We start from the raw sequence: 24,864 nt of genomic DNA, 5'->3' as shown, positions 1-24,864 counted from the left end.
TGCTAAGGCAGTATCTGTTGAACAGGTCGAGCGTGGTCTTCCTCCTGAGGATCAGTCCCTGCATTAGCAGCCTCTGTTCTCAGGGTTCGGACAGGAGACCAGTGGGCTTAAAGCCCTTCTGAGGAGCAGTCCCTGTCAGGCCAGCCTCTGCTCTCAGGACGAATCTTCCCTGTCAGCACCGCTGACAGAACCAAAAAACTCTCTCTCACTCTCCCTTTCGCTAACCCCCTTTTGCTAAAAACCCCCTTTCGCTAAAAAAAAAAAACCCTTGGGAGGGGCCCCCAAGTCTTTTATGACAACCGGGTAGCCAATCAGGTTGTCTTCTCTAAAGAAATTTCTAGTCCGATTACGTCATGCAGTCTGTAGACTGAGCATGCATCTGGTCAGATTACTTCATCCGCTGAGCAGAACTGAGCATGTGTGTTGTTACAAAACTAGGTCAGTTGTAATTGACAAGCCAATAGGTCACATAGGCGGCATATGCTGGGCACGCTGTGGAATTTTCCACAGGCCTCGTCTGCTTATCTGCGCATGATCAAACTTAACTCTTGTGTTACCAGCATACATTCAAAATTTGGTCTGGACACTCACCATTTCTTTAGTGGCAAGTCTGAGCTGTATATGCAAGAAATGGTATTAACTCTTAACATGTGACTGTCTCTCACATCATGTTCTAGCTTTAACAGCACTTAATATTCCACAGATTTAGTATAGTTTAAGGATAAAGTGTACTTCTCCCTGTGTTTTTTCATTTGCATTTGAGCTATTCATGAAGAAGTAAACTGACATCTTAATGAAATAAACATAGGAGTGCATTAGAATTTAAAGGATCTGATTAAAATTGTTATAAAAATGAGAAATATTTTTATGAAAAATTATGAAGATTTGAAGTTTTCTTTTGAAATTTTCAGATGAACCATTTTTAAGTCCATATTGTTTTTAATTTTAAAGTTAATAGTGAAGCATTATTTCAAAGCTTGTTGAACTTTTGAAACAATGATTGAATCAATATTTAATAGAAAAAATAATATTTTCTCAAAAAATAGATATTTTAACTAAAAGATTTGGGTATAAGGGCATTACTTTTAAATGAGGAAATGTTTCTTGGAACCTGCTCTAGTATTGTCTTAAACCACTGTAACTAAACAGCTTGGTCTACCTCTGTTAGGTGCTTTACCTTTCCATTGTAGGTATTTGATTCAGGATCAAACCTTCATAGCAACAACATGAAAAAAACAAAAGGTTTTTGAGAGAGTTATTCTGGTGCATCTCCGTGAGGGGCCAGCAGGGGAGACTATGCTTAGGGTCAACCAACATGGGTTCATTAGAGTCAGGTCCTGGCAGACCAACCTGGTGGCCTTCTATGACCAGGTCACCAAATGCTTAGATGCAGGGGTACCAGTGTATATAGACTTTCTGGACTTTAGGAAGGACTTCAACACTGTCTCTCACCCCATTCTCATTAAAAAACTAGGGGACTGTGGTGTCAACACTTACACAATCAAATGGGTCACTAGTTGGCTGCAGGTCCATACCCAGAGGGTGGTGGATGGGTCATTTTCGAGCTGGAGGGATGTGAGCAGTGGGGTTCCGCAGGGCTCAGTCCTCGGGCCCGCACTGTTCAACATCTTCATCAGTGACTTGGAGTGTAAAAAGCACCCTGTTCAAATTTGCGGGTAACACTAAGATGTGGGGAGAAGTGTGAATGCTAGAAGGGAGGAATAGGCTACAATCAGACCTAGACAGGTTACAGGGGTGGGTGGATGAGAACAGGATGGGTTTCAACACTGACAAGTTCAAGGTGATGCACCTGGGGAAGAAGAACCTGCAGCATACTACAAGCTGGGGAACTCCCTTCTCATCAGTGCAAAGGCAGAAAAGGAGCTTGGAGTAATTATTCATGCCAAAATGAACATGGGCTGACAGTGTGGGGAAGTGGTCAGGAAGGCCAACCATACCTTGTCATGCATCCAAAGATGCATCTCAGGCAGGTCCAAGGAGTTGATCCTCCCCCTTTATGCAACACTGGTTAGGCCACATTTTGAGTACTGCATCCAGTTCTGGGCACTGCACTTCAGGAGAGAGGTGAACAACATGAAGAGGATCCAGAGGAGGGCCACCCTAATGATCAGGGGTTAGCAGGGCAGGTCCTACGAGAAGAGGTTAAGGCACCTGAACCTATTCAGCCTCCACAAGAGAAGGTTGAGGGGGATGTAGTGGCTATTTACAAACTAGTCAGAGTGGTCCAACAGGAATTGGGGGAGTCCTTTTTCCCCTGAGCACTACCAGGAGTGACAAGAAACAATAGTCACAAGCTTGGAAAAGGGTAGATTCAGGCTAGATATCAGGAGGCGCTACTTCACTGCCAGGGAAGCTAGGATCTGGAAGCAACTTCCAAGTAAAGTGGTGCTGGCTCCTACCCTGGGGGTTTTTAAGAGGAGTCTGGATGAACACTTTGCCAGGGTCATTTGACCCCAGTACTCTTTCCTGCCATGGCAGGAGGTCGGACTTGATGATCTGCTCAGGTCCCTTCTGACCCTGCCAACTATGAAACAATGAAACTATGATCCAGAAATGAAACCTAAGTCAGAAATACTGAATATTCTTTTAAAAATAAAGTTATATACTCATACAGTTATAGTTATATAACTGACGTTATATTGATTTTAACTGATGTTGTATATTCATTATATCATTATATAAAAATGCTGTTATATATTAAAAGAATTCTAGAGCAGTAGGGTGTGGCCTGGTGGGGGTGAATATGAATAATAAAATTTCTCTCCCTGGGGCTTTCCTGCCATGCTTTGGAAAGATGGAAGAAGTTAATTCCCCAATAAGAGAGGGTGTAGTAAATCACCCCAGAGGCAGGATAATAGAAAATGGGTTGATTAGTAAATTCCCCACAGGTTGTGGAGAACTCTGGCTGTTTTCACACTTTGTGGTCTTTCTATCTCCCTCCACCACTGTGCAGCCCACTTCCCCGAGCCAGTCAGCTCGACTCAAGTCTTTCTTTTTCTTGCTTGTACCAACGGATCTTTTCTCCATGAGAGCTTCTCTTAGCCAGTAAGCTTCTCCTCTCTTCCTCACCTCCTTGCTTTGCCAGTCCCCATGGTTACCTCCACCTGGTCAGCTGGTCTTATCAGAAAACTGTTCCAGTGCTGGGTTTGCCATTCCTGGCGTCCCCACTGAATCTCTAAACACCATGCCCCAGGGGACAAAGGAAAACCCCCTGCCATGGACTTAACTAGCTGCTGGTTCCTAATCAGTTAACATTCACCCTGGGTGTGATCCCCTTCCCAACTGTGTTTACTAAGTAATTAACTTGTCCCTGTCCCTGACCTTACTCTCCCTCATACTTGCAACTTTGTAACATGAAAGAAACAGGGGTAGAAGGGATCTCCATAGGTCATCTAGTCCAACCCCTTGTCTGAAGCAGGACTATCCCTATCCAAACCACTTTATACAAATCCATAATTTAACCTTTTAGTAAAAAGTACCATCAACCCAAGCATAACGTAAGACATAACACACTAACCTGCCACAGAAAAAATGGGAAGACCATGGAAGTCAATGTGTGCTCTTGTGAAAGGTTGTCAATATATGCAAAAGAGATTTCAGGTTGAGGACCACACTCCCTGCTACAGATGAAGACAAAGCCACCACAGTCCAATTTGACCACGGGATGAAACTCCTTTCTGACCCCAAACACAGCAATCAATCTGATCCTGAGCAGAGGGGCAAGACCATATAGCCAGGAACTGGCTTTAAGTCCTAGCAGAAACACTGGCACACCCCAGAAAAAATACCCAGACTTGGCTGCAGCCCACACCCAGTGCCTCAGAGGAAGGGTTAACAAAAAACAAGCTTGACACATATAGCAGAGAGGGTCAACATGGAGAGGGTCCAGACAAGGGCCACTCCTTTCCATCCCTACATTTCACTTGAAGCCAAGGAGACTGGTTTTGACATAAATCAGGAACAAATCTTGTACTAAAACCTCTAGTCCTAGTGCAGTGAACAAATTTGAAGAATAAGACTGGAGTTTTCAAAGCAGTGTTAAGCCTCCAAATCCCATTAGACTGCAGTAGATCTGTGGCAACCAGTGACCTTAATTTCCTTTGAGAATCCTACACTCTAACTGTAAGTTGCAAAAACCAGGTGGAACTCTAGATGCAGACTCTTTAAGGATGCACATAGTACTTGGCTCAGTGGCCTCCTTTATGCAGCATTTCTAGTAATCTATAAAGTTCCAATCTATGTAGTCTCTTCATGTGGAATAATATTAACAAGTAATACACATAATCTGGGTGCTAACAAAAGACGTAAGAGAGATGTGTTCACTATCAAATTATTTTCCATCCAAGCACAGATCCTGGATTTATAAATGGATTCTTGCAAAGCCAAATAAAAAAAAATGATACAGTTACTGGTGTCTATCAAATTTTTCTTTTTTTTTTAATTAGGATAGATTATAGATAATGTGTAGCAAGTTAAATATATTGCTGAAGAACGTGTGTGAGTACATGTGTAATCAGAGTAAAATGAGGGTCAACAATGTTTTGCAGCAGGGGGAGGCTTCAGTGCATCTTTGCTCTGAGTGTGGGCTGCTGCCAACTTGGATTGTGCTGCCATTACCAGAACTGCAGTTATTCCTTTTATCTACACTGCTGCTACTGCTGCTTCTCCCTGCTGCAGATATAAAACCCCATCTCTGCCAAAACACCTCAGAAGCCTGCCTTCAGCCCCTGATTCCATGAGCTGGATAAAATGGCACCATAGGCTGAACCTAGGCAATGGGCTGTAGGTTGCGAGCCCCTATAGAAGAATATTTAATCGTAGGATAAACATCTCAACATTTCTTAAACTCCAATATCGAAACTGGTGTTATGGCTTAGTCTTGCATTGAGGTGAGTAGGCATTTTTCTCATTAGGCACTCAGGGATGTATGTTCTGTTGACTTCTATAAACCTATGTTCCAATAGGGTTTTAAACACTTTAGTCATTTAAATATGTTGGAACATTTGGATCCCCAAACAACATGTTTTTCTTCTGAATTTATAGTGAAAATGATTACACTTGGCAAGACTTTCCCTTGCACAGCTGAGGACAAAATTCTTGCATTTTATTAAATTTGTGGCTTCATTCAGAGGTGACTTCCCAATGTTAGTACAAATAGGTCAAATTCCTCTTTGTATGGTTCAATTAATTTGTTAGTTTAAAGATCCTAAAGAGTAAACTTTAGCAGCTTCTTTGAGGGATCTCTTTTGATGGGCTCTATGTGTGGCAATGTCTGGCTCTGTTTTGGTTAACTGTGTAATGAGTGAGAAAAATATAGAATGCAATTTATTCAGTATATTGCTGATAATTTGGTTTCCCTCACTTAAGTAGAAGGTGGTTCAAAATGAATAATCCAGGGTCTTTATGAAACTAAAAAGTGAATGAGACATTGTTTCTTAGAAATGGTGGTGATGACTATCAGGAAGATTCTTTTGGAGCTGAATGGCTTGCACTTGAATTTACCACCTATAGCATAGTGTGTTTTATTATCTTTTTTTTAAAAATTGTTCAATCTACCCTGCAGTGTCTGTGTTAATCAATTCCAGTCACTGATTGATATTAAATGACACATGTAGCAAACATTCCATCTGTCTCTATTGTATAATGCTGTGCCTTTTTTATGCTTCCATTACAAATTCTGTAATAAATAGTCTGATCATTTTGACTGACATTTGGAATCTTTATTGGACAAGGCATTTCAAGTGCATCTGTCTTTTGTCTGGTTTATAGCTGACAGTTCTAACAACCTGCTATTACCTCCAAAAAGGCTACATTTGAAGGGGTATCTCCAGCTTCATTTTTCCAGGGTGCATACTCCTGACATTTCTGTATTTTTTTATCCAGATATTTTTTTTTCCATATGATGATTTTATCACCATTATTGTGAGTCAGACCATAATGTACTCTAATATCTCTTTCTCTCTCCAAATTTAATCACCATCTATTTTGTCTAATTCTACACCTATCCTCCATAGTCCTATAGGTTTTGCCATTTTATAATCCTCTTGATGGCTATATTTTGCTTGTTACTCTTGAACTTTCTGGCTTCAATTATGCATAATAGTCCATGATCATCACACATGTAATTCTCTTGTGTAAGTTCTGGTTAATAGGGGAAGGTATATGTGTGAGCATATACCCTTCCCCACTTTTTACTTGCCTACATATCTTTGTCTTGACTTATTTATGTTGGGACAACATTATTGCACTCTGGGCTTTTCAATGGAAAGAGAAATGCTGAGTACATGATGTCCCTAATTCATATGACATTAATAGAATTTAGAAGAGGCTGTAGGTGCAGCCTGGTATCTCAGTCTGTTTGTTCATTTTCTATACACTAACCATCTCTGTGAGATGGTTCACCCACTGTTGATGTGTGATGAGATTCCCTCCCCCCGCCGAGAACACAAGATATGCCTATAAAGAGCTTTCAAGAAAGTGAAGCCTTTTCTTTTACCTTTAGTCCCCACCTTGCCTTGTTTTTAAGGGCTTTTTTTAAAGCTTTTATGACAACCATTATTGTTAATACGTTCTAGGCAGTGCTAAAGATGGCGGCTAGTGAGTGGGCACATCTACATGTGCATTAATGCACCATAACTGAGGTGCATTAATACACCATAACTGAGGTGCATTAAGTTTAGTACTTGTCATAATAGGTACTAAATGCACCGAAATAGGTATTACAGTATAGTGCATAGTAGCGCTAGTACATGTTTTCTTATATGCCAGTAAATATGCAGCAGACTAATTCTACTGTGCATTAGCACGGCTTTCACTGTGGCATGCTAATGTGCATTTAAATTAATCTTCTGTGTATCTCATGTTTCATGTAGCTGCGCCCACTCTTACCTATTGCAAAGCTCCTACTTTGATACTGGTATGGAGCGAAAGCAAACAGAATCAAATTAGTCTAAGTGATTTTTTTCTTTATGGGACAGAGAGGAGAATATGTATCATCATCATTATATGCATTGTGTATTTATTTATTTTACAATTCTAACACTAATAAAATGATGTCTTAGAATCATCTCTATCCCTCTAAGCAGAGGAAAACTGAATCTGGTTTGGGAAAGAACAGGGGCAGAGATGAGAGAGCAGGGAAGTGTCATGTGAACCATGTGATTTTTTTCTAAGGAGAGTCGTATTTGCTTCTCTAGTATGGCTGCAGGCTTTACTGATTCGCTTTACTGATTCTGCTGGTATTCTACCCTCCTGAAACCCATTAACTTTTCCAAGTAAGGTTACATTGATCCTTTCAGCATTATCACCTTGCAACACTGAGCTGTCAGCAGGAGAGTTGTGGCTGTAAATAGGGGCTGTATCAATTAGAACAGTTTCGGTTCTTTGGCAAAAAAATCATACTCTAGAAAAACAGGTTGTAGCAATTATTTTAGAGATAGTTCATGAAACACAGTGGAGACTTGCTTATACATTAATTTAATGACTACTTCTAATGTTAATGACTATTTCTAATATACAGATAACAGTGTCAATTCTCACTTACCCAACATCGGTGTACCCCTCAGAGTTATATGGGACTCTGCTTGAGAGTACTTTTTATCTTATGGGATTCTTTTTGGAGGACTGGGGCCACAAATATTTGCTTTGGTACAATAAATTTGATTTTGTAAAAATTGTGGCATATGTAGTTATATGAAGCTCCTATAATACAAAGACAGAAAGCAAAGTTTAACTGAATCTGAATACAAGCTATCTGTTTTCATATATAAATGCATTTTGATTTAATTTGGATGCTTTTTCTTTTAATTTCTAACATGGTATTTAAAAGTAAAAAAAAATAAAATCCGTACATGCGTCCCTTTGAACAGTCTGCACAGTTAGACCAGAAGAATGCAATGGTAATTGCTAGTGACTAATCTGTAGCACTGTACATTATGTCCTAAGATTGTAGTTCACCACTTTAAATATTAATATTTCATTATTACAACACTTTGTTTCCAAGTCTTATAGAGAATGCAGAATCATGCATTTTTAATTTTTGTTTTAGGCAGACATTTACAGTATGCATTAGAATTTAATAGTGTATGTATTTTTGTTCTGTTTTAATATAAAACATGCACAAGGAGATTAGATGGCTCAAGGGACTTAAGTGTTTCTAGAGCATTTCACCTTAAAGGCATAAGTGCAAGCACTCTACTGGAAGTCATTACCATCTAAAGGCTCTTCCATAACCTATACAAAATGAGTTTGTGATTTCAGCCCAATACCTAGTGGTAAAGTTGTTCATGTCACACAAAATTAAACAATATACTTGTTCACTGTTTCAGCAGAAAGCCCAGAGACTGAACTACCCTCTCACTCTGAGATAATTCTAGTAGGTCATGACCGAAGCATATTAGTGCTACAATGTCCAGGGTTTTGGTTTGAGCCAATTTGTTTTCACAAACAACCCAATAACTGCTACTCCTTCTCCAGCAAAGTAAGATGACTCCATAGAACAGTGCTGCTCACTGGAATGTACAACATGTAGGGTCAGTTTTTTACAAAGTCCAATTTTTAGTGTTCCTTTGGCCCAGATGTACAGGATGACTAAGGTGCCTCCAAGTTAGGTACTATGAATTCTCCCTTTCTTGGGCACCTAGCCTCCAGAATAGAATCTAAAGCCCAGAGTTAACTATCTGAATTCTCTACATGTACATGGAGTTAGCTACCTCTGAAGAATAATCCAGAAATCTGCACAATGAAGGAGCTATCTAGAGCAGCCAACAGGAAAATTTGTTTGAACTTCTGCATCTGAAGCTTAGTTGCCAAACAAAGTGCTGCAATGATGGTGCCTTCATCCACTTGGAATGTAAACCCCAGAGCCTTTTCCTTAAAGCATGAGGGATGACTTTTTAAAATGTGGAGCACAGAAATGGAGAAGGTTTTAATACTGCTGTTCCCCCTTCATGTGATAACACTGAATTTGTAGCACTCAACAAGGGTGTAAGACACTTGGGTCTGATTCTTTTCTGCACCTGATGGGCTTCAAACCCACATCTACTTCCCAGCAGAATAACTAACCATATTCTTATAGCTTAGATTGTGTCGGCTGGACTATTTTCCCTTCCAAGGTGTAGATAGGTGATTGTGCATAAAGAAATACAGTCAAAGGGCCAGACATAGAGCCAAGAAGGGGGCACATGAGGCTGAAGTTATAAGATAAGAATTAAACAGTTTAGACCATCCAGAGAGTGGGAAATGAAACCCAGGGCTCCTCCCTCCTAAGGTATTTTGGGACACCGTGTTTTCTTGTTGGGGGAGAGGAGACGGTCTTCATCTGTCCTTGTGTTCTATTTTATAAATAATCAGACATTTACTGTAGTAGGTCCTGGAACGGACATGTTGTACCTCCCAGGTGAGTATCCACACAAACAGGCTTTCTCTTAGTATACACAAAAGGGGAAACTCCAAAAGAAGGATATCCAGAACCAAGTATCCCATATCCTGTGGTTAGGGTGCTGTCTTGGAAGGCAAAATATCTTCAGGCAGAGAGGGGAATTAAACCACTGTACACCTGGGGAAAGAGGAGAAAAACAGTACTACCAGTTTTTATCCCAAATCAATCTTTCCAGCTTGAAGTATTCAGTGAATTTGGCATTAATTTGCAAATGGTGTAATAACAACTGAAACCACATATTTTGACAAACTTTACCCTTCATTTACATACACAAAAAAATCACCCATCTCTAATAAGATCTTCAGAAATATTTGTGTATAAACAGTGATCAAAATATTCCACCTGTTCTCAACTAAATTAAAAGCAGAAGCTCCATATATAGAAAATACTCAAACTTTAACAAATGAAAGGGAGGGGGGAAAAGAAAGAAGGAGTGTTACAGATGAGGAAAAGAAATGGCAGAATGGCAAGCTCATTAGTAAAGTGCATTTATCAATGAATGTCAGCTTCAGGGCAGAAGTGATTGAGACAATGAAGTCTCAAAAAAAAAAAAAAAAAGAGCCAGCATATTTTGAGCCTAAAATAAACCTGGCTAAACAAGTCAGAAATAGATAGAGAAATAGTAAAGAACAAATAAATGATTTCTGACCAGCTTGCTTGTTCTCCACTCTGGCTTCATGTGCACTGAAAATGGTTCTGAGCTTCTAATAGTGCCCCAGGAGGCTTTTATGGTACAAGGACTAAGATGCATTAGATGCTGAAAGTACAGCCTATTTAAGGGACCTTAAAAATACTCAGAGTTCAACTATAACAACTCTCAGACCATGACATGCAGCTAAAAGGCACAATTTAGCTTTTTCTTCCCAAAATTTCCAGGTGAAAAAATAGCTCAAATTATGAAGTATCACCTACCCTATGTATCTGACTGAGCGGATAGTTGATGGGTATATTATAAGAACTATGGTAAAGGTAACTTACCTCAAATAATATGTAGCATAGATGGATGTGATTCTTGCTTAACACCCACAGTTACTTGAAGAAACTGCCTTTTTTGTTCTTTAGTAACACCTTGATAGCTTTGTTATGCCAGTAATGTCATCTGGAATTCAATAGAGGTAAGAGAAAAAAATATATACGCTAACTGGAAGATTGCTTCATCACAACCAAGGCAGGGAAAAAACCCAAAACTTCTCTTCTCATCTGGTTTATCCAAACCAGCAGGATTTTTATTCTGGACACAGATGTCTAGTTAATAGCCTTGGAAGTGGTATTAGCACAGGTGCAAAGTGGGCAGAAATGTGTAATTGCTTGTTACTGCAGAGGCTTGCTGCCACTGAAGTCAATATGGCATCGCTCGTATTTGCCATGACAGTATCATGTTTATGAAGGCAAAAGTGGTGTCCAAAGTAATCTCACTCGTTTCCCATTAATTTTAAAGTGCTATAGCAATTAAGATCTTCATAAGGGAAGCTAGAATTTATTTTCTGTAAGCAAAAAGTACTTCTTGCTAAGGTTCATATTTTCATATCTCAAATAGTAATGATAGCTTTAAAATTATTCTAGGAACTTTCTCACCTCTAACAATAGTGTTCTTTAATCCGGAACATAGAATTTAAATCCAAAGTTTGTGTATGACAGCCTATTGGTGCACTGATTGTACTGACGTATTGTAAATAGCCATGGACAAACTTTGGATTTAAATACCTTTCCCAATTACAGTATTCAAACTGTGTTTGAAAAATTGCATTTCTGAAATACTGAAATATATCTTTAGAGATAAATATACTTAGATTTGATCTAGAGTAGTCATAGCATTTGGTGGGAAAAGGTAAGATACTTCCTATAAAAAATTAAAGTGTATAGGTGAATTAATTGTAGACACAGAATCAGGAATGTACCAGAAATTAATGTAGAACTAGTTTCTGTGTCAAGAATACATAATGGGGGAAAAACAGTATTAAAATACTTTTTAATATAAATCTAATAATCAAATACAGGGATATGATAAAGAAAGGGGAAAGGGATGACAAGTACAAAAGCTAGCAAAAGCAAACACTAATCATTATCTGAGTTAGAATAAATAAATAATGAGTGCTATTTATGTACTGAAATATGATTATGTGGTTTAACTTTATTCTTTTTGCTGCTTGAAATTGCTAAAGTATACATTATTTTGTGATATAGGTGATGGTTTATCTGAAAAAGTCTTTTCCTACATTAAATGCTTTGGTTAAGAATGCTATTCAAAGGAGAATGATAAAGAAGATAAGAGGTAAACAATGCTGATGTAGATTTATTTTGTATTGTCTATCAATTAATATAATTTATTGATTTCTGTAGCAGCTGTCACTTCAATGGGCCTTATACATAAAGCAATAGCAATTGCAATGGGCTTTAGTTAAGCTGGCCTTACCACTTCTCTATTAAAATTTTGAACAGCAGTTTCAAAATGTAAAAAGATTCAACTGATGGGAAGATTATTTTTCTTCTTAGTCATTAATGGATGGATAGCCAATAATAAGAAAGACAGTACACTGGCAGAAAGAAAATCAAGGCTCTTGAGGTATCGTGTTGCTATCATTAAGTTTTTTGTGGGACAAGAAGACTTATAATAGATATAGTATTGGAGAAAAATGGACTTTCTATCATTAGGCAGCAGGTTCAAACTGAAAATCGTAAGAAAATAGGGCTGGAAGGGACCTCTGAAGGTTATCTGATACAATTTTCTGCTCAAGGCAGGATCATCCCTGTCTAAACCATAACATAAAAGTGCTTGTCATACCTGTTCTTAAACTTTCAGATAAGTAGTTTGTTCCAATACTTCACCATCCTCTTAGAAGGTTCTTCCTACTATCCATCATAAAGTTTCCCTGCTGAAACTTAAGCCCATTACTCTTTGCCCTGTCCCCTGTGCCTACAAAAAATAACCTACCACCATTTTTTTAGCCATTGTACAGGTATCTGAAAAGTGCTATCAAAACCTTTTGGTCTTTTTTCCTCCAAACTAAAGTCTTCCAGCATTTTCTCATAATTTATATTTCCAATCATTTTAGTTGCTCCCTTCTAGATTTTCTCCTATTTTTTAATGTATTGCTTAAAATGAACACAAAACTGGACACATTACTCCAATTAAGCCTCACCAATGCAGAATAGATTAGAAGAATAATTTCTAAGTACAGGTTGGTTGGATGAATGAATTACAAGGTGGATAGAAAACTAGCTGGATCATTGGGCTTAGAGAGTAGCAATCAATGGCTTCATGTCTAGTTGGTAGCCGGTATCAAATGGAGTGCTGCAGGGATTATTCCAGGGGCTGGTTTTGTTCAATACCTTTGTCAGTGACCTAGAAAATGGGATAGAGTGTACCCTCAGCAAGTTTGCAGATGACAATAAGCTGGGGGGAGTATTAGATATGCTGGAGGGTAGGGCTCTGATTCAGAGAGACCTAGAGAAGTTGGAGGATTGGATCAAAAGAATTCTTATGAGGTTCAATAAGGAGAAGTACAAAGTCCTGCACTTAAGATGGAAGAATCCTATGCACCATTACAGACTGGGGCTGCCTGACTAAGCAGCAGCTCTACAGAAAAGGACCTTAGGGTTACAATGGACAGTAAGCTGAATACAAGCCAACAGTGTGCTCTTTTGAAGAAGGCTAACATACTGGGCTGGGCATACATAGCGTACTGGGTTGATTAGCAGGAGTGTTGTCAGCAGATTGAGGGAAGCAATTATTCCCCTTTATTCAGCTCTGGTGTGGCCACATATGGAGTACTGTATCCAGTTTTGGCCTCCCACTAGGGAAAGGGGAGAGTCCAACAGCGGGCAACACAAATGGTTAGAGGGCTAGGGAATATGACTTCTGAGGACAAGCTGAGGGAATTGGGCCTATTTAATCTGGAGAAGAGAAGACTGAGGGGATATTTAATACCAGCCTTCAACTAAATGAAGGGTGGTTCCATAGAGGATGGAGCTAGACTGTTCTCAGTGGTGGCAGATGATAGAATGAGGAGCAATGGTTCAGCATTTTATTCAGCACTGGTGGAGCCTCACCTGGAGTAATGTATCCAGTTTTGGGCCCCAGGCTTCCAGAAAGAGGTGACCAGTTTGGAAAGAGTCCAGCACAGAGCAACCAGAATGATTACAGAAAAGACTAATGATGAAGCAAGACTTATGAGAGAAGACTGAAAGAGTGGTTAGTTAGTGTGGAGAAGAGAAGACTTAGGGGGGATTTGAAAAGAGTCTTTAAATATCTGAAGTGTGATTATAGAGAGAATGGAGATAGTTCTCTGTGGCTGTAGGTGATAGGACTAGGAGCAATGGCCTCAATTTCCTGCAGAGGAAATTTAGGCTGGAGATTAGGAGTAACTTTCTTACTATGAGGTTGGTCAAGCATTGGAACAGGCTACCTAGAAAAGTTATGGAATCACCATCCTTGGAAATTTTCAAAAGCAGATTGGACAGACACTTCTCTTGAATAGTTTAGAAGGCAAGATAGACATATAATTATACACACACACACACACACACACACACAAATAATCTATATATTATATATTATATCTATAATCACTATATACATACATACATACATACACGTACACAAAAGCTTTCATGAACCCAATTTTGCTTTCATGAAAAAACAGCATACAGAAGAATATAAAGGGAGTGAGGAATCAGAATACAATAGGTACAAACACAGGAGGGAGAGGAAAGGGGAAGGATTAGTGATTAGTGCCATAAAAGGCATACAAGCAAATAACCCATAGAAAAAAAAGGATCACACACATTAATTAATATGGGTAATAAGATAAAAATTGGTAATCCCTGTTTAAACCACATTTAACATAGCCAGGTTTGTGGAAGGTTGCTTTTCCTGCAATTTCCTATTCAAACTGGTTTTTAATTTTTTTCTTCCTCAAAACAACAATCTTGAGGTCAGTGGTGGACTGTCCAGGGAAACTGACATGTTCTACCACAGGCTTCCATGCCTTTCATCAGCTGATGTCACATATGTGTTTGTTCATCCTTACACATAGAGATTGCCCTGTTTGTCAAATGCAGACAGCAAGTGGGCGTTATTAGCATTGTGAGCTATATGAGTATAGACTATATGGCATATAGATTTGAAAGTGAATGGACCTTGGATGTTGTACTCTTTGTTATTAGGTTCAGTGTTCATGTGGTCTGTATTGAAGTGGAGAAACAACAGGCATTTGGGTCCATTGCAAGGTCTGGTGTCTCATAAAAGATGGTAATTTGTTAGTTGGCTGTTCAGTTTGAGTCAGTGTTATAGCCGATTGGCTTGTGTTATTGCTTTTGTTGTTGTTGTTACACCGGAGGACTGGGTGAGGCTATTAGGGGTTGGAGGAGGCCGCATAGGGGCTCCATGGTAGCATGGGGACCCTGGTGCCAGAGAGGGCACAACATTCAGGGGTGTATTGACCCCAGCCCCAGTGGGGCGCAGGGTGCGAGATGCCCCAGTGGGGTGCAGGGTGTGAGACAAGCCAGGGAGCATCCATGGGGCACAGGTTGCGAAACAGTGGGGGGCAATTGTGAGAGAAGCCCCAGAGTGCCAGCGGGGGGGTGGAAAGGGATTGACCAAACAACGTCTGGTACATCTGCGAGGCTTGGGGTGTGGTACAGGGGTGGTTGGAGTCACACATAGCCCATAAGGCTGGAGTACGCCAAGTCGCCCAAGACAGAACACAGACTGGGATACATCAGGGCACTGTGTCAGAGGACAAAAGGTCAGCCTGTCTTAAACATTATTAACATCAAAGACATGGTGGGCGATATGGTGAGGGTACTTTGACACCAACTTGACACGATAGGGGGCACTAGGGGAGTTCACGGCCACCCCTAGGACCCCGCACTGTCACAAGTGGTGCATTGGCCAGGACATGTTTGGCTGTGCAATGAACTGAGAGCAAACCCAGGGGCTGTAATTGGAGGCAGACAAGTTTGTAGGAAGCCAGTGGGGCCACAGCTCAATTGGTTGGGCCGAAAGAAGGATAACCATTGCCCGGAATCTTGGGGGTAAGACTGAGGCTGACCCGGGGAAGGTAGGACCAAGATAAAGACAATGCAGACAAGGAACAGGGGAGGTCAGGCCACTTTGCTGAACAAAGAAGAGAGAAGAACTGGAAAACTAAATAGACCAGTTAACTCATGCTTCCAGCTCCCTTTCTGTAAGAGTAGAGGCAGAGGACCAAGTGCAGGCGATAGAGGATCAGATAAGGGAATTACAGAAGGAGTTGGAGAGTTGGCAACAGAGTGGTAGCCGGGCAGAAGATTTGGCACAAGAAATGCGGGACAAGTTGCGGGAGAATTATTCACAAGCAGCAGAGACCGATAAGGTGCTTTTGGAGGAGGTGGAACAGATGAAGATGTTCAGAACAAGTTATGAAATGTTGGAGAAACATCGGCTGTCCCTGGAGGGAGATCTAAAAGTCATAGGGAAAGAAAAGGAAAAGATACGTGCCCAATTGCAGAATGGGGAGACACAAAAAGGACAGCTTGTGCAACAGGTACAGTCCCTTGAAACCTGCTTAGCAGATAGCCGAGCTAAGGAAGAGGGGACTAGGGGAGAAAATGAGCAGCTACAACTCGAAGTGTAAAGGATGGGTCAAGAAATTCAGGTGCTGAAACAGGAAAATGAAGGGCTGTGGGCAGAGAGTGACCCGGGGAAAGTACTCAAGGAGTCCCTGAAGTGGACAGAGGCACAACTAGAGGACTGGAGGCAGAAAAGTTTACGTGCAGAGGAGCTGATACAAAAAATGAAGAAGAAGATGCTAGAAAGCCCTGACTTAGCAGTCGAAACAGATCAGCAGTTTGACCAGGAGTTGGAGAAAGGGCAAGGATGTATGAATGATTATAGGATGATCTGTGAGCAAAGGTTGCTTCTGGAAGGGCAGCTGAAGAATACAGAACAGGAGTCCAAGCAACTGTGGGCTTAATTGCAGACTGTAATGGAGGAAAAGGAACTCCTTGTGCAACAGATGAAGGCTGGAGGGTCTTGAAATCCAGTTAGCAGAGTATAGGAGGGCAGTTAAAACAGAATTTCAAGATGGAGAAGAACTGAAGGAATCCCTGAAGGAGGTAGAGGTGCAGTTGGGGAACACCTGGTCCAAGATAAGGGCAGATTTTGGGTTAGAGAAATTCCCCAGCGACCTTGGCCCAGAGGACTCTAGGGAGGATGCAAGACCAGGGCTGAGAGAGCAAGACAGTGGAAAAGAGACCTGGGGGGGAAGAACCGGGGACCCTACATAAGAAGGCCCTGTTAACATTCCTGACGGAATGGGACCAGAGATGGGAACAGTGGCAGAGGCAGAATGTCACAGAAATGAACCAGCTGAGACACAAACTGAGGGAGCTACTCCTGCTGCAAGAGAAGGGAGGAGGCATAATACTCATCCAGGAGCAGCCGATGGCAGGAGATTCGGTAAAAGTAGGGGCGGCTCAAGAGAATGAACTGGTTTCCCCAGGGAGTGAAACCTCTTGCGCAATTGGCCTAGACAAGATGCAAGGGGCCCAGCACGACAAAGGTCTAGGATACACCTAACAAGAAGAGAACCAGTGGAGCCCAGCAGAAGAAGGGGTGACAAGGGGCAGGAGATGAGGTATATATCATGCATAGTGGGTATATCTAAACATGCAATTAACATGAAACAATACATTACAAAATGGTTTGAGCTGGAATAAATTACTCCCGGGGGAAGCATCTACATTTGTGCCTGGGACAGCAGTAATTTGAACAGGGTGGAGCAGTTTACACTGGCCCCACTCATCCCTGGGCTTGGGGTGGTGGCATCAGGTGGTGGAGGGACTGGCTGTGGCATGAGGGTGCTGAAAGTGTGGAGCCATGTGCCTAGGTAGGCAGGAGTCTGGCCCCGTGACCAGAGGCAATTGACACCTGTGGTCAACATCTACTTGTCCATTTAATCACAGTAAATTACCCCAGCATAAAATAGCACTGTCCCAGTGAGTACTGTTTTACTTCAGTGTGGATTAGTTTACTGTGGCCTAATATCATTGCATATATAGACTGTGACTCTTTACTCCACAGCTAATTCGTCTACTCTGCAGTAAAGTGCATGTATAGACCCAGTCAGTTGGTACTGTATATAAGTAGGAACAGAAATGTTGTTTAAAACTCTATTTATGGAGTAGAGTACCTGTGCTAAAACTTCCAGAAGCTTCAGAAAAGATAAAATGCATCCTTCTGGATGAACTAAATCTGTGGCTACCCATAGTAATTTATCTTTATGCAAATTACTACAGGTATGTTTATTTCAAAGTCTGTGTTTTCAAATTTGTTTCTTACTTCCATGTGCTCAGGAAGAGTAAGTCGGGGGTGGCAGAGGGAAGGCTGCAGAGGGAAGACATTGAAGGGGAAGAGGGCAAGGGGGTTACCTGACTCCCCCCCCAACATGTACTTTCTCTACTGTAGGGGAACACATTCAAAGCAAACCCCTAATAATTGGGTTTTATGTCTGTAAAATTATAACAAATTTTATATTTTTTTCTATGTAGAATCTAATTATTTGGGGGGGTTGTCCTTTTTGAGTAAATTATGTAATTAAGTTTGGATATAGTAGGTGGTGAATATGACAGTGGGAAGGGAAAAGCTGAATATGCATACAAAATACTTGCACAGAAAGCTGAAGGATTAAATAGAATGCATCGTTGTGCCACACTGATGTATTATTCCAGAAGGCTAAGTTGACAAAGTTACTAAACTTAACAAATAATAATGGAAGAAATTAGAGTGTTGATGACCTAGAAGTGATAGTGTAATGCTTCTTTTTAAAAAAGGTAAATATGTGAACTGAATATATTACAATTATTGAATTTTTTTTTGTTTTGGTAGGGTTTTTTGTGGCAAATTACATTAATACAAAATATCTCCTGAAAGCTTGTAGGGTTACCCATCTTAAATATGTTTTCTCAATAACTGTTTAGATCCCATTATATATGAATTAAAATAAATGTCAAAAATAATATGTTTTCATAAATTATTTTATCAGCCTTGAAAACTTATTATGAAAATGTATACACCTTTAAAAATACTTCTCAGCCCATCCTTTATGTCAATTGTCACTACCTTTTAAATATTTGATGGAATTAACTACAGCATTAGTTTCAAAATGATAACCAGTTAAAATGAAGGCAATTGATTACCATTTACTAATATTTTGTAAATAGGAATATACAGAAGTTAGTAAAATAGTCATAGTTCCCACTTATTCATAGTTAACATCTCTTAGTACAGGCATACCTCGTTTTATTGCGCTTCGCTTTATTGCGCTTTGCAGATATTGCGGTTTTTTACAAATTCAAGGTTTGTGGCAACCCTGCGTTGAGCAAGTCTATCGGTGCCATTTTTCCATCGGCGCCATTTTTCCAACAGCATTTGCTCACTTCGTGTCTCTGTGTCACATTTTGGTAATTCTCACAATATTTCAAACTTTTTCATTATTATTATATTTGTTATGGTGATCTGTGATCTTTTGAAAGAAGTTCTACTGTGGGTAAAATGCTATCAAACAGCATCGCATGCTACAGAGAAATCTTTCATGAAAGGAAGAGTCAATCGATGTGGCAAACTTCATTGTTGTCTTATTTTAAGAAATTGCCACAGCCACCCCAACCTTCAGCAACCACCACCCTGATCAGTCAGCAGCCATCAACATCGAGGCAAGACCCTCCACCAGCAAAAAGATTACAACTCGCTGAAGGCTCAGATGATGGTTAGCATTTTTTAGCAATAAAGTATTTTTTAATTAAGGTATGTACATTGTTTTTTAGACATAATGCTATTGCACACTTAATAGACTACAGTATAGTGTAAACATAACTTTTATATGCACTGGGAAACTAAAAAATTTATGTGACTCACTTTATTGTGGTGGTCTGGAACCGAACCCGCAATATTTCCGAGGTATGCCTGTACTATGTCCTTGTTTATTCTAGTTGCTAATTGCTTGCAAAGTTGCCTGTTAATTGGTACCCAATTAACTTGGTACCCAGTAAGGCTGTGTTGGCACAGTTATGAGTTGGAAAATGTATATTGAAATTTGAAATCTGCTTTTATTTCCCCAAGCCCAGGTAATTGGTAGAAAAAGAAAAAGCAGAGGTGGCTTTAAGGAAAGAAACAATTATTGGTCATATGTGGATTCCCCCCAGCCCCCTTTCAGCTTCCCCCCAAAATATCATGTTTTATTTATTTACTTTGCTAACATCCTCTCTGAAACAAATACATGATGGTCATATATTAGAGTTTCTTTCAGATAAAGTTTGAGTAATGCTTCTTTTAGGATGATGTTTTTGGGAGGCAAATCACTGAGGGTCAGTAAAGGCTTTGGAACCTATGATATTCTGATTGCTTGCCTTTTTTCTCCCTCTCAATAGCCTTTTTTTTTTTTTTTTAAAGGAAAAAACATCACTCTTCTAAAGAATCCTTACAACAAAAAGATAAAGGTAGATTTGAAAGTCTGATTTAAAAAGGCACTGTTTGAGGATTGGAAGTCTTTTTGATACCTAGTTAAAGCACCAGACAATTCCATCTTGCTTTTTTTAGTTCACAACTTAAACATATGTATCCATACTTTGCTGAAGAAAGCAGATAAAAAATATGCTTAAATGCTTTGCTGAAATAGTAGAGGAGGGGCAGAACCTCAACTGGTGTGAAATGTTACAGCTGCATTCAATTCATAGCATGGTTTGTTGCTTATGAATAATAATTTTAAAGAGTCTTATACTACCAAATGTACATTTTATTATTTCTTCCCTCCTGTTTTGTAAAAGTTATATGGAAAAAAATAATTATGACTTCTCTGTGATATTCAGTATTATTTACTCTTATTCAAGTTATTGCAGAGGACAGTCTTTCAAGAATGATGCCATCATGAATGCTGCAGTTTTGTTGTAGCTGTGATGGTCCAGGAAATGTATGATAGGCAAGTCACAATTTTTTATTGAAACAACTGTAATTGAGGAAAATGTTTGACAAGCTTTTGCGTACAAAACAGCGTTCTTCAGATCTAAAGCATTTTCAGGTCTGAAACTCTCTTCCCATTATCAATAACATCAATAAAAAGGGCACTCCAGTTGCCAGACGCCATATCAAAACATAAGCAGAAATAAATAGTATGTTCATAGAATGGAGGTCTCTTGGTCTGGCATACCTGTTCAACTCCAAATGATTGTAACCTACCTAGAAGAGAGACAAATCAACAGATCAACCTTGATACCATAGGCAATGCACAGCAGGAGCACGGGATGGGGGGGGCAGTATGTGCCTCCCCTGAAATTGGCCCTCACTGGCATGGGGTGCATGGGAGTGCACGTGCCCCACCCCGATGCTGACATTAATGCTGTCAGCAGAGCCGTTGCCCCCTTACTAGGGCTGCTGCTGGCAGTAGCTTCTGTGGGTGCATCCCAGGATCCAGGAGGCACCAGTCACCCATGGCTGGTAGCACTTCCAGTTTTTCTGGAGGCACTTCTGGTTTGTCTCCAGTGCTTCTGGGGTCAGCAATCAGCCACTGGTGCACACATTTGTGATTGGCCGCTGGTGCACCCCCAGAGCCAGGAGGCACCAGTCTCCCATGCGTGATACTTCTCTTTAGCTGTTTAAGTTCCCCCCAACCCCCTTGCTCTGTTCGGAGGGCTTTTTTTTTTTCTTTTGAATGTAACTTTTAGAATTCTAGGAGAAAATTATCAAGGGTTTCCTTCCTTCCCTCCTACCTTCCTTCCACTTTGGACACTTCAGATCAGGCTCACTTGGAGCTGCATGGAGTGATCCTGAGCATAAGACTCCCCAGCTTCCCATCTCTTCTCTTTTCTGACTCCCACCTGTCTAAAGGTCTCTTGCTTTTGTTTATCTCCCTTTCTGATTCTTTTCTTGCATGTTTGCAGTGTTTTTTCTTTTTCTCTGCTCTCTGTCCCCTCCCCCTTCACTTCCAGTTTCTTTGTTTGCAAGTTATTTCACAGCTTTTTCCTTTCCTGTTTTTTTCCTTTCTTTCTCCCTTTTTTTCTTTTTTGCTTGTTTGTTGTGGAGAGTTATCCTCTTCAACATCTTGCCTTTTAAGGGCTGCCCTTAATTCCCCACTTTTTTTTTTCCTTCTGTTTATGTTTTTTCCTAACCTTCATAATCCACCCCCCCCCGACTTTTCATTCCACCCCTTTCCCCCCTCTCATATGGTTTCTTATGGCCATGTTCCCATACACTTATCTCTATAGTTAATATACACATTTTTTTTTTTGTTCTCTTAGCTTTTAGCTTTTGAAATTAACCCTGTCCTAGCAGGAATGTCTGCTCCTACACCCAGCAGCTGGCATGAGGATGTCTCTTAAGACCTCCCCCTTACCCGTGGCTTGAGGGTTCACACCTCTTCCTATGTTAGGGTAGAGGTCTGTGTAGGTGCCCTAGCTGGTGTTCTGGGGCAGTGTAACATATGTTATGCAGGTTGTGTTAACACGGTCCCAGTGATTTACCTGAGCGTTTCCACCCTGGTCAACAGGGTGTGCACAGAGGGCCTGGACATCACATACACTATCTTGTCACACCCCTAGACATCCAGGCAATGAGGGTGGTGCTTTCCAATGCACCCCCACATGTGACCGATTGGGCACAGGCTGATGAAACTAGAAGTGCCTCCTGAGAACTGAGGATGCCTGGAAGGCCCAGCCAGCACCACCCCCAGGCCAGAGCCCGGGAGCATGGTCTCCCCTGTGCCCCAGCTGGTAAGCCACTGGGTGTGGCCTACTCCTCATTGTGGGTGAGGAATTGGGAGCAGGGGTGCAGCCACCCTTGCAGCACTGGTTGTTGATCCAACACACCCCTTCTGAAAATCTTGGATCAGCCCGAAAATCAATATAGTGGATGTGCTCCAAATGACAGTGAAAAATGATACTTGTTTATTCTTAAGCCTTCTTTAGAACTATCAGTAACTTGAATGCCCATACTTCACCTATAGGAAAGCCAAAATCAAGCAATTTTCCTATCCTCTCCCTGTCCCCACCCACCTTCATGCTGATGTAATAATTTGGGGAGAGGGGAGGATATATTCAGTACTGGAAAATGCATTTTTTTCGTATTTGGTATTTCCTTTTTTGAAGTTAATTGAAGCTACATCCAACAATTGTGTATTTGACCTCAGCACGTGATTTCAAAGTAGCTGATTCTTTTCAGGGCAGATTTTTAAAAGTAGTGAGAGTTTCTTATTTTTGAGTTCCCAATCTAAAATGTCTTAGGGATTGACTTTTTTAGAATGTGGATACCTAGCATTTTCTCAAGATTAGACCCTTTATAGACATGATAAATTCAAGTTTCCAAAACTAAGTCATGCACAATCACTAGATGTTTTGAAAATCACTGGATGATCAGAATTAAAGTAATATGTTTTCACAATATTGCAAAAAATAAGTACATGCAATTCTCTGACCATGTAAGTCCATTTTATTTATCTCATCCGTCAATTTTCTATTTCAATGTAATCATCATGTGGAAGTAATTAAGTTTAGAGACCCCCTTCCTCACATCACCCAGCTATGATTTTTATTATTTACCATTACCTTTCAGTGATATTTTCTGGGATACCTGTTTTTTTTTCCCCTTTTACCCAACTGAATGACTAAAGCTTGTTAGAGAAGGAAACAGTTTATTTAATATGTAAATATGTAGGGGTGGTTTTACAATGTAATGAAGTACTCAGCTGTTTTCCAAATATTTCCAAATATTAAATAACATGGGCATATGTAGAATAACAAACCAAACTCTGCACTTTGTCAAAAAATATTTAGATCAACCTTTTCACAAACAGTCAATCTCTGAGAACTCTATTGCTAGAACTGTTTGGAATGGCTTATAATTATATAAATAACTTCAGATGACAACTTTGACTCCATTTACACACCTTCAGAGGGCTGCTGTCAATATCCTAAGATACTTAAGATAATTGTAGAATTATCTTAAACCTTCCATTCTTCCGAAGTGCTGAATAACTATTTGGCTCTTTGCTCTGCAGTTCCCTATTCTAGCATGTTGAAATTATGCTTGTTTGCATTGGCTTCATAAGACTAGCAATATGGCTCTTGGAAATATGCTGCAGATTGCTGGTTCCATGACAAAGAAGGGAAATCCAACATTTTATTTCCCTTATCAATATAAACAACAGATGTTACAAATGATACTGAAGATGTATAATGTTTGTATTTTGGGAGATGATAGGGTTTAGCAAAGGAAAATAAAGTGTCTTCCATTTTGAATAGCAGCTTGTAATAGTTCATATCAATCATGCATGAACTATAGCATAAACCATCGTATATGCTATTGAATGAATGAGTTAGCTTTCACATTATAAATAAATAGTAGGAGACTTTAAAGTAGATTATGTTCTAAACACCTCACAGACAAAAACAGGTATACATAATTACAGAAAAGAGCTACCCATTGCCTTAGCAATATATGGTATAATATGTGAGATGCATTTATTTAGATTTCTACAAGAAAAAAGTCTGTGTGCATGGATCCCTTCTACACATTACAGGTATTATGCAATTAACTGGTTAATTGTGCAATTTAAAACCAGATATACATGCAAAGTACTTATCATGCCATAAAAAGCTCCAACCAGCTCTAAAGTTAGCCCTCAAAAACGTGTACAAATTTATAGCTTGTACTAACTTTATAGCTATCCAGCTTTAATTTGCACATGTAGCAGGATCTCCTCCATGGCTGGGAGATGGTATCATGCTCAGCCAGGGCTGGGAGTCCTACAACTGCTCTCAACCTCAGCAGCTGCCAACTCTGGGTCCTGGAGGTACCCTGCAGCTGCTGGGACCCATCATTTTGTGCAGCATGCCTCCTGGTGCCAGGACCCAGCTAGGTATCTTTAGCTGTGGTGTAGCTGTACTCTCCCAGCCCTGGGGTCTCCACACAGCCATGTAGCTGGGAGATCTTCTATCTATAATTTTCCTACTCAAGAGCTTCATGTATCCTGGGGCTGGGAGATCTTGGCAGCTGCATCTCCAAATGACAGGGCTGTGGGGAGCCCCCATAGCTGTTTCTCCACAGAGCTGACAGGGATGCCAACTGTGGGAGCCTGCGTGGTGTTGGTGAAGGAGCAAACCAGTATCTGGGTCCCCCTGTACTGGCACAATGGGTTCTAATGTGTACTCCAGGGGTGGGCAATTATTTTGGGCAGAGGACTGCTTACCCAGTTTTGGCAAGCTGTCAAGGGCTGTATGGGTAGCCCCACCCTTTGACAGGTGCCCCACCCCCTGGTCACCATCTTGGGACCAATGTCGTAATGTCTTGGGACCAAAGCCTTAGGGCCAGCACCGGTGGGTCCCAGAGCAGGGCACAGGCTGGCAGGGGTCTGTAAAGCTGGGCAGGGCTGCAA

At 40.5% G+C, this 24,864-nt stretch overlaps 1 pseudogene; it reads right to left on the bottom strand.

The window, feature by feature from the left end:
- Positions 1-3,113, bottom strand: part of LOC149870670 (uncharacterized) — a 50,136-nt pseudogene extending 47,023 nt beyond the window's left edge.
- Positions 3,114-24,864: the final 21,751 nt, after the last annotated feature.

This window comes from Crocodylus siamensis, chromosome 2 (assembly GCF_052110815.1).
Source record: "Crocodylus siamensis isolate JL-2025a chromosome 2, ASM5211081v1, whole genome shotgun sequence".
NCBI classification, from domain to species: Eukaryota; Metazoa; Chordata; order Crocodylia; family Crocodylidae; genus Crocodylus; species Crocodylus siamensis.
This window is presented reverse-complemented; position numbering and strand designations above follow the sequence as displayed.